Here is a 6,867-nt window from a genome sequence, read left to right as displayed (position 1 = left end):
CCAAGAGACAAAAGTTTATTCTTTAATTGTACTGATTAGATTATTAATATATATGCAACTCTTGCCTCATGGGCAAGACTTAGTTTAGTAAATTGTTGTACTAGTTGTTAAGTGTGTTATGTGTCCAAGCTTCTAATCACTTAAGCTTTATACTGTTAAGAAGTAATTTTAACTTTCTAATATTTGTATTTAAGAAAAAGTATGGAAAACAAGATATTTCACAAAACACCAGCAATGTCAAACAATGTACATGAAAAAAATAAATAAACACATGGTTGTCTCAGTAGCAAAAGAACTAAAAAACACCCTTCCCCCTTCCCTAGAGCCTGGGGCAACATATGTTGCGCACACATCAATAATTTCATTCAACACAACTACTGGAAAAGCATGTCGTTCCCCCTCATGTGTTCTTCTTATCCTAGAACCAGGCTTCTAACAGAAAAGAAGCTGGTTCACATCTTGCTGCATTGCCATATTTAGACGTGCTGTACTTTCAGTGCACACCATTAAGATTCCCAACTGCTGCCTTCTGATGAAAAGAAACCATCAATTTCGAGCATTCCTTGTCGTAGAAAATAAGGCACACAATTACACATCTTTGTCTATTCGATAAAGGGATGTACATTTACAAGTATCTTTAAAAACAAAATATACTTACAAAATCTGATTCTTGTCGTAGCTGCTATGCTTCTCGCAGGTTGCATTCCACTCCTTGGACACACCGAGAGTGCACTGAGCAGTAAAAGACAGTTGCAGCAGCTAGCATTAATGGTGGGAATCTAAGCATTTCGTATTCAATCAGACATAGCTCGATCAAGAAGAAAGACACGAGCTCCACCTGATTTAAACACTGACAAAAAATTGTATGAGTAGTGATTCAGATTGTTGCGTTACTTCTTCATGTGACAAAGACATTTAATCGACCTTCTTATCAGACTAAAAGACTTTAAGGAACCGCCGTATTAACACATAAGTTGTAGGTACTGTCATGCTGAACTGTAAGGCGTTAACCATCAACTTCTCTTGTGGATAAGAAAACGATTGAAATCATTTAGCGAGGAAGAATAAGATGGAGATACAAGTCCTGATAATGTAAGATTTGGGTCTTTAAACTAACCATTTCAAGCACTTCTTTTCTGGCATAAGCCTTGTGTGAGATCAAAATTAGATCCTCCACTACAGGTACAAAAACCTCTTCATACTTGTAGGCAAGAAGCAAAGCTGTTATTCCAATAAGCTGAAATTTTTTCCTAATCACTAACTGAACTGCCAGGAATCTATCGATGAGATTCATAGTCCAATACAAGGTCTCCTCCATCAGTTCAAATTTGTAGTAAACCTATAAATTGGATTAAATGTTAAATGACATCTAAAATTATCACATTCTTCTTCATAAAACTCACAAATAACATGCAACAACAAACACTATATACCTCAATCAGTCAGTCAAGGAGGATGTCTCTCATCCTCTCATTGATATCAAATTGTTATCCCATATAGTTTGGAGGGATATAGCCAGCGAGTTGCAATTGAAAATGACATTAAAAGAAAGGGGTAAAAAATACACCTATATTTCTTTCTAGATTTCCAATTAAAATTGAAACAGTAATCATCCTTGATAGAATGGTATCACAACAGAAACAACCCAAGTATACCCTCCGTGTGTCTATATATCTTATGTTCTGCACCTATTATTTTACGAACTAAAAATTGCAATCCATATTGAAATTAGACTAGCTTTTGTGAGTAATTTGGCAATCTATTAAGCTTAATGAGATCTTATCCAAAAGAATTAGATAATCAATTGAAAAATATGGGACTTCTGCTAACTCTACACGCCATAATCCTAATGAGCATGTACAACAACAACAACAAATCCAGTGTATTCCCACACAGTGAGGTAATGAGCATGTACAAGTTGTAAACAAAAAAAAACTTCTAATAAACAAATAGGGAGAGTAGAGATTGTAGACACCTAATTTTGTCCCTCCCGAAGTTTAATTTTATTCATTTTTAGTTCACCTTACCATGTGTCCAACCCCATGTAGTTATATCCTACAAAAATACAAAAAAAAAATAAAAAAAAATACCTCTAACTAATTTATCTTATCCTAACAATCTACCCAATCAAAAGCTTCCACCCCCTTACCCACTCATATTTTTTTTATCCTCACAATATTCATCATAGAGGGACCCATTTTTTTCCATTAAAAAGGAGTATATACACAGCAACATAGATGCACGGTCAGTGGGGGAATTTTTGGATTAACTTTCATTTTTCTCCATAGAATGCACTCACATACCATCACTGAGTATCACACACACGAACAGATTCTCGAATACATAGAGAGAGATCAAGAGAGATAGAGAGAGATAAAGGTGAGAATTGAAGGAAAGGTAGAGGTGGTGTTTGGTCACTGCTTCGGCGACTGTGTCGCCGGAAAACGTCAATAGTCAATGGAAAAATATGAAATTGGTGATCGAAAAACACCAACCCACCACTACTCAACAGCCAAAAATGCTGAAACCAGCGAGAATACCCAAAACTCTAATAAAAACTTAACAACCCGCCTCCTTTTGTCTCTATTTGACCTCGCCGGAGCTCCGGTGAGATGGAAACAACAAATTCAGTTCCGGGTATGCCGAGATCTATAGATGGTTAAGTCGAAATTTGTAATTTTGGGTTTGTAAGTTGAGGATTTAATTTGAGTTGGATTTGTCGTTGTCGTGGCTCAATTTGAGGTTCGCAAAAGTGTATTTTCTTATAATATTCTCCGAAAATTTTGAATCAGGTCCATTTCTAACCTCTACTATTTGATTTCTTTATTTACGATATCCGATGTTATAGATGGAATGCTTTGGTTGATGATATGATCTTGATTATGCGGTTGAGCAAGTCTAATTATTTTGGGTGATTCTACGTTGAAGTTGGTTAATTAATCGAAAATGATTTATTGTTTGAGCATATTTGAATCTTTGTTATAGGTTGGTTGATGTTGAATTTGAATGTGGAAACTTGAATTGGAATTCGAAGCATTAATTAATTATTTTGTGAATGAATGCGGGAAGGAAATGGTCTTGATAAAAGTAAATTTGGATAATTTTAATTCATTGATTTTGTTGAACACGATAGTATCATGATAGTCGGATGGGCAAATGTAGGTTCGGGTAAGCAAATTTAGAACTTGTGTTTTGGTTGAATGTTTGAATATGCGTGCGAATATTTCTTCCTAGTTTATCGTATTTGATTCGAGTGTATTCGTTTGGCCGGGGAATGCCCCGAGGTTTCATGTATTTATTCACCTGAGAATGCCCCGATGCATTATGTCTTCGAAGGAGGTTCGTTATCAAGGCCCAAGGCATCGGTTGAAGCATTGGAGCTTAGTCTAGGACTAGCTTAGAATAGGATTTATATTTTTCGCATTTTCTATTTTTGGATTGTAATAATTGGACTGAACATTATAATTTTGGATTTGTTTGTTTGTTTGATTGATTTGTTTTGTATGTTTTTTTTTTGTGTGGTTTATACACTCTTAGTGTCAAATTAGCCAATATGTTCCACCAAGCGACCGTGGTCGAACCACGGGATCGAGGGGTGCCTAACACCTTCCCCTCGGTCAACAGAATCCTTAGCTGGAATCTCTGTTCGCAAACCAGTTTAAAGAGTCAAATGGTTTTGAAAAGGATTTTTCAATGGTGACTTGGCACACCTGATTATGCCAAGTGGCGACTCTGATTTCAAATGTAAAAACAATCCTTTTTCAAAACAAATCATTTTCTTTTGTCACTTAATAATAAAAACCCTTTCAAACCCAAAACCGAATCTTTTTTGGATGTTGAAAAAAGGGGTGTGACAGCTCTGGCGACTTTGCTGGGGATCTTTTCAGAATTCGAGCTTATTTTTGGAGTCGTATCGGCTTTGTTTGGCATTATGGGTGTATAAACATTGTTTATGATTAATGTTTGTGTTATTGTTATCACTGTTGTGCGTTTTCATGCTCTTTGTGTACAGTATTTATCCTATATATTACCGTTTTTATATCTAGCATCATGTGTCTACGCCCAGGTCTTCTTTCTGCAACAAGTCCATAGTACACGTGTTGTACACGACCTCTAGTTGAGTCACCCTTATTTTTAGGGGGAGCCGTCGGTGTTATGGAGTAGGTGGAAAGCAAAGCAGCCACTATCGACTATATGCTCCCCCGAACACCCTTGTTAGTGAACCCCAACGTACGTCAGCCTTTAGGTCACGCTTATGTGTATCATATTGAGATATAGTGGGGACCACTTGGTCCTTTGTAGGAGACTCACCTCTAAAGCATCCCTATGTGCTAAATGTTACATCTTTGAGGATAACGTGGTCATTTGACGGACTGATTTGGGAAAAACATGTGTTAGAAGTAAAGTGCGTGGGTAATGAAAAAAACAAGCAAAAAAAACAGAGTTTCATAGTTTTTAGAGTTTTTTATGGCTTTTATTTTTCAAAATTCCAAAATTCAAAAGGACTTTTTTACCTCCCGCACTTATTTTCTCAAAAACATCAAAAAGATTTTCCTTTGTCTCGTTTAGCATGCATTCATAATTCGAAAACTTCAAAAAGATTTTTTTCATTCATAGGATGTGTTTATAAAAGAAAAATGCAAAAAAAAAAAAAGAAGATGTTAGAATTTTTTTACATTTCGTATAACGAAAATACCAAAAAAAATTTCTTTCATAGTTGTTGATGTCATTTTTCTGTGAAATATCAAAATGAAAACTCAAAAGATTTTATTAACATGGTTCATCGTCTTTCTTTGGTCGTATCTCTTAAGTTAGGGTCTAGCCTGTTATTTAATCATTAATTGTCCAATCTGGACGAACTACGCACCCCTGATTCTCCTCTTTCGGGATGTGAGATACGTAGACAGCCTTTTGTTGGTTCGGGGATCTTATTTAAAAAAAAAAATTAAAAGGATTTTTTTTTCACTCTTCATTTAGAGTAGGTGTTTCATACATGTATTGAAAAGAAAAATACAAAAAAAAAAATTTCTCAATAGTCGTAGGTTTCATTTTTGGTTGATCTTATTTCAAAAATTCAAAAAGATTTTCTTCACTCTTCATTTAGAGTAGGCGTTTCATATACATCTTTAAAAGAAAACTACAAAAAGATTTTTATTTAATAGGTTCAAGTTTCATTTTCATATGAAATTCAAAATTGAAAAACCCCAAAAGATTTTTCTTTGGTAATCATAGGTTTCGTTTTGTACAGGTATTTTAAAAGTAAAAAATGCAAAAAGATGTTCGTCAATTCTTTTGACAAATTGTTATTTTCTTTTCTTCTTAAAGTTTCAAGCAAAAAAATGAAAAAAGAGTTTAATTTGCCATTTTGGGCAAGACTTCATGAAGTACGCACGCCTGATTCTCCCCTGTCGGGGGTGAGATACGTAGGCGCCCTTCTAGGGTTCGGTGATTTTTTTCAAGAAAAAAAAGAGGTTTTGAAAAATGTTGAACTCTAACATATTTGTTGCCTCTTGTTCAGTTAGTTTAAGGTGGTTGGTTTGTGGTTTCTTGGCTGGTCCTCCATATCACACCAAATCCAAGGAAGGGTTAGTTATGTTTAACAAGGATATAGAGAGTGGCATCATGGATGAAACAAAGAGTCAGGAAATTGAGAGTTTAAAGAAAGAGAATTTGAGACTGAGACAACAAATGATGGGAATGTACCGAGCTTGGGGTAGTGGGCTGCCTCCACCTTCGTTCCCCACTTTTGACCCTACAAATACCTTGAGTCTTCCAGCAAAATCGGAAAGTCAGTTTCCTACTGTTGTTGATGAACTACAGCATGCCTCAGAATCCATTCCACGCCAGATGCACCTCAACACTTCCACCACTCTTTCTTTATCTCCTCAGTATAAGTCTACCACATTCACAGCACCACATACCGTCTGTGCTTTTGTTGGTCAACCTTCTACTAAGGCTTCCACTTTGTCTATCAATCTAACGATTGTGCTTCCCCAGTCCACTAGTGACTCCACGTTCAATACTATTGATGATCATTGGTATACTCTTGAGCCTACAGTTAAGTTAAGTGAACTGCCAAAATTTCTTACTAAGAAGCCTAGCATGCCAAAAGAGCCAGAGAAAATGGTTGGGAAAGTGAAGAGTGTAGAAAATGATATGAAAAATTCTCCTGGACTTATGGACTATGAAGATGTTTCATATAAAAACTGGGGCATGTCTTTAAGTGTTTAACTTCCTCCCAGCTTTGAGACATTAAAATTTTGGGAGCCTGATAGATAGAAGGATTCTGTAAAACATTCGGGACGACATTGCAATCAACCAAGGAAAACTAAAGGAAAGAAGAAGGAAAACGCACCTATTGTCATAACAGGGCCAAAGCAGAGTTTGAGAGGTCCAACCCACCAATACTGTCAGCCTCAATCCCGAGCTTACATATCAGATCCACATAACCACTTGCAACAAGGTTTCTTTCTCCGAAATCTAAGAAATCCCATTCCACTTCCTCGATATCCTGTGAATAATGCACAATTGTATGCTCATCCATCTTCTTATCCACAATGGCATGCACCTGTCCCTCAACATTGTCCTCGACCCCCACAAATTTACCAAGGGACCTCTAAATCCAAATTTCATCCGAGGCCAGAGTTTGGAAAGAGGAGGAAGGAAAAAGATAATTTCACTCCTATTGGGGAATCTTATGCCAGTTTATTCTAGAAATTGGTACAGCAGGGCATGATCACTCCTCTCCTTAGGTATACTCCTGACCCGCAGTCAAGAAGCTTTGATCCTAATGTGCGATGTGCATATCATTCTGATGTTCAGGGTCATAGTACTGAAGATTGTCGCACTTTGAAAAGAGAAATAGAA

The 6,867-nt window shown here is 36.4% G+C and overlaps 1 pseudogene; it reads right to left on the bottom strand.

The window, feature by feature from the left end:
• Nucleotides 1–418: 418 nt before the first annotated feature.
• Nucleotides 419–6,544, bottom strand: LOC107852330 (annotated as a pseudogene).
• Nucleotides 6,545–6,867: the final 323 nt, after the last annotated feature.

The sequence above is a fragment of the Capsicum annuum genome, chromosome 8, assembly GCF_002878395.1.
Source record: "Capsicum annuum cultivar UCD-10X-F1 chromosome 8, UCD10Xv1.1, whole genome shotgun sequence".
NCBI classification, from domain to species: domain Eukaryota; kingdom Viridiplantae; phylum Streptophyta; class Magnoliopsida; order Solanales; family Solanaceae; genus Capsicum; species Capsicum annuum.
Note: the sequence above shows the minus strand (reverse complement) of the source record. Positions and strands in the feature narration are given on the sequence as shown.